The sequence below is a fragment of the Cyprinus carpio genome, chromosome A24 (assembly GCF_018340385.1).
Source record: "Cyprinus carpio isolate SPL01 chromosome A24, ASM1834038v1, whole genome shotgun sequence".
Lineage (NCBI taxonomy): Eukaryota > Metazoa > Chordata > Actinopteri > Cypriniformes > Cyprinidae > Cyprinus > Cyprinus carpio.
Genome location: NC_056595.1, coordinates 24722254 through 24726634, shown reverse-complemented (window position 1 = coordinate 24726634; position 4381 = coordinate 24722254).

The following is a 4381-nucleotide window of genomic DNA, read 5'->3' as shown; positions in this document are numbered from 1 at the left end:
GTTAAACTGTAATTTATTTCTGTGATGTGCAGCTGTATTTTCAGCATCATTACTCCAGTCTTCAGTGTCACATGATCTTCAGAAATCATTCTAATATGATGATTTGCTTCTCAAGAAACATTTCTGATTATTATCAATGTTGAAAACAGTTGTGCTGCACAATATTTTTGTGGATACGGTGATACTTTGTATTTTTCAAGATTCACAGATGAACAGAAAGTTGAAAGGAACAGCATTTATTTGAAATAGAAATCTTTTCTAACATTACAAATGTCTTCACCGTCTCTTTTGAATTCGTCCTTGATGAATAAATGAATGAACTTAAATCCCTTCATTTAGTTAAAAACTCCCAATATAATTATATACATCATAAATGCACACACACACACATGAAGAGTGATCGGTATTTGAGAAACACACATCCGTTCATCTTCTGATTGTACTTTGGTCTTATAAGGAATCAGCTCAGGACTGAAGCATCAGCAAACACCGTCTGAGGACGAGGAAACCACACACACACTCTCTCTACGGTCAGTAGGTTTGACCTCTGCCTTTCAGTGTTGTAGATGCTTCATGAGCTTTATTTCTGTCCTCATGTGACCATAAGGAATCATCTCTGTACGGTCTGGAGTCTGCAGGGGGTCTGTTCAGGACAACAGATCATCTCCTCTCATGTGGACAGATCCGTATATGAGTGCATGTTTTTTCTCCGCAGACTGACCTACTGGCCTTTATCTCCTGACCCATTCATCACTGATGATGCTGTGAGCCCAACACTTACAGAATTAAACAGCAATGCGAACATATTAATATTAATCAGTCACACATGTGTACAGTCAAACGTTACGGATCAAGTGCTGTCTTTACTGAAGTACTGTGGTGGTACCATGGTACAGTGTTGATAAGATGGTAAAACATGAACGAATAGCATGGTACCATGTTCAAAAACTCATGGTAATACCATGGTACTTTGATGCATCATAAGTACAAGTGAAGTACACTTGGCACATTTAGTATCTTCTAAATAGATGTTTTTGAAGAGTATTATTTTTTAACTTTTATAGTTTTTATTGATAATTATATCATATAATATTAATATTAGCTTTTATTTTTATTTTTTTTTAGTTTTCATTAAATTTTTTACTTTTTCTTTTTTTGTGCTTTTGTCATTTTTATTAGATTATTTTTATTTTTTTAATTATACTGTTTAAGTTTTATTTATATTTCAGCTTTAGGTTTATTTATTTATAGTTTGTAATTTTAGTATACAACTTCAGTTAGTCAAGGCTATATTTCTGTATAATTTTGATTACATTCTAATATTTGTTTAATTTTATTTCAGCTTTATTTCAATTATTTCAGGTTTTTAATAGTTTTAGTTAATAATAACTGAGATTCTAGGTGGTTGCTAGGAAGTTTGAGTGGTAGCTAGCATGCTCTGGTTGGTTTCTAAGGCGTGTCCATGGGGTTGTTAGGGTGTTCTAGGTCATCTGCAGGGTGTTGCTATGTTGTTGCTTAAGAGTTAAGGATTTGTAATGTGTTGTTATTTGGTTGCTAGGATTTTTGATTGGTTGAGTGTTTAGGTGGTTACTAGGGTGTTTCTATGTGGTTTCTAGAGTGTTCGGGTGGTTACTAGGGTGTTACTGTGTGGTTTCTAGAGTGTTCGGGTGGTTACTAGGGTGTTTCTGTGTGGTTTCTAGAGTGTTCGGGTGGTTACTAGGGTGTTTCTGTGTGGGTTTCTAGAGTGTTCGGGTGGTTACTAGGGTGTTTCTGTGTGGTTTCTAGAGTGTTCGGGTGGTTACTAGGGTGTTTCTGTGTGGTTTCTAGAGTGTTCGGGTGGTTACTAGGGTGTTTCTGTGTGGTTTCTAGAGTGTTTGGGTGGTTACCAGGGTGTTTCTGTGTGGTTTCTAGAGTGTTCGGGTGGTTACTAGGGTGTTTCTGTGTGGTTTCTAGATTGTTCGGGTGGTTACCAGGGTGTTTCTGTGTGGTTTCTAGAGTGTTCGGGTGGTTACTAGGGTGTTTCTGTGTTGTTTCTAGAGTGTTTGGGTGTTCGGGTGGTTACTAGGGTGTTTCTGTGTGGTTTCTAGAGTGTTCGGGTGGTCACTAGGGTGTTTCTGTGTGGTTTCTAGAGTGTTCGGGTGGTTACTAGGGTGTTTCTGTGTGGTTTCTAGAGTTTTGGGTGTTCGGGTGGTTACCAGGGTGTTTCCTGTGTGGTTTCTAGAGTGTTCGGGTGGTCACTAGGGTGTTTCTGTGTGGTTTCTAGAGTGTTCGGGTGGTTACCAGGGTGTTTCTGTGTGGTTTCTAGAGTGTTTGGGTGGTTACTAGGGTGTTTCTGTGTGGTTTCTAGAGTGTTCGGGTGGTTACTAGGGTGTTTCTGTGTGGTTTCTAGAGTGTTCGGGTGGTTTACCAGGGTGTTTCTGTGTGGTTTCTAGAGAGTGTTCGGGTGGTTACTAGGGTGTTTCTGTGTTGTTTCTAGAGTGTTTGGGTGTTCGGGTGGTTACTAGGGTGTTTCTGTGTGGTTTCTAGAGTGTTCGGGTGGTCACTAGGGTGTTTCTGTGTGGTTTCTAGAGTGTTCGGGTGGTTACTAGGGTGTTTCTGTGTGGTTTCTAGAGTGTTTGGGTGTTCGGGTGGTTACTAGGGTGTTTCTGTGTGGTTTCTAGAGTGTTCGGGTGGTCACTAGGGTGTTTCTGTGTGGTTTCTAGAGGTGTTCGGGTGGTTACCAGGGTGTTTCTGTGTGGTTTCTAAAGTGTTTGGGTGGTTACTAGGGTGTTTCTGTGTGGTTTCTAGAGTGTTCGGGTGGTTACTAGGGTGTTTCTGTGTGGTTTCTAGAGTGTTCGGGTGGTTACTAGGGTGTTTCTGTGTGGTTTCTAGAGTGTTCGGGTGGTTACTAGGGTGTTTCTGTGTTGTTTCTAGAGTGTTTGGGTGTTCGGGTGGTTACTAGGGTGTTTCTGTGTGGTTTCTAGAGTGTTCGGGTTGGTCACTAGGGTGTTTCTGTGTGGTTTCTAGAGTGTTCGGGTGGTTACTAGGGTGTTTCTGTGTGGTTTCTAGAGTGTTTGGGTGTTCGGGTGGTTACCAGGGTGTTTCTGTGTGGTTTCTAGAGTGTTCGGGTGGTCACTAGGGTGTTTCTGTGTGGTTTCTAGAGTGTTCGGGTGGTTACCAGGGTGTTTCTGTGTGGTTTCTAGAGTGTTCGGGTGGTTACTAGGGTGTTTCTGTGTGGTTTCTAGAGTGTTCGGGTGGTTACCAGGGTGTTTCTATGTGGGATTTGGGGTGTTCTGGGTCATTGCCAGGGCATTGCTGTGTGGTTACTAAAAGGTTCTGAAGGTTTTTAATGTTTGTTAATTAGTTGCTATGATGTGCTGTGTGGTTGCTAGGGTGTTTTGAGGGGTTGCTAAGGCGTTCTGTCTGGTTGCTAGGGTGTTTCTATGTGGGAGTTAGGTTGTTCCAGGGCATTGCTATTCGGTTGCTAAAGTGTTCTGAGTGGTTGTTAGGGATTTCTGGCCAGTTGCAAGGATGTCTTGAGTAGTTTTTAGAGTGGATGCTAGAGTGTTTCTATGTGTTAGTTAGGATGTTCTGGGTCATTGCCAGGTGTTGCTATGTTGTTGCTTATGAGTTATGATGGTTTTTACTGTGTTATTATTTGGTTGCTAGAATGTTTTGAGTGGTTTCTAGAGTGTTTAGGTGGTTGCTAGGGTACTCCTTTGTGTTAGTAAGGGTGTTCTGGGTCATTGCCAGGTGTTGCTAAAGTGTTCTGTTTGTTATTTGATTGCAAGGATGTTCTGTGTGGTTGCTAGGGTGTTTTGAGTGGTTGCTAAGGCGTTCTGTCTGGTTGCTAGGGCGTTTCTATGTGGGAGTTAGGTTGTTCCAGGGCATTGCTATTCAGTTGCTAAAGTGTTCAGAGTGGTTGTTAGGGATTTCTGGCCAGTTGCTAGGATGTCTTGAGTAGTTTTCAGAGTGGATGCTAGAGTGTTTCTATGTGGAAGTCAGGATGTTCTGGGTCATTGCCAGGGTGTTGCTATTTGGTCGTTTAAATGTCATGAGGGTTTTTAATGCGTAGTTATTTGAATACTGTGGTGTTATGAGTGGTTTTAGGATGTTCTGGGTGGTTGCTAGGGTACTTCTATGTGTTAGTTAGGGTGTTCTGGGTCATTGCCAGGTGTTGTTGTGTTGTTGCTTATGAGTTATGAGGGTTTTCACTGGGGTATTATTTGGTTGCTAGGATGTTTTGAGTTGTTTCTAGAGTGTTTAGGAGGTTGCTAGGGTACTCCTTTGTGTTAGTAAGGGTGTTCTGGGTCATTGCCAGGTGTTGCTAAAGTGTTCTGTTTGTTATTTGATTGCAAGGATGTTCTGTGTGGTTGCTAGGGTATTTTGAGTGGTTGCTAGG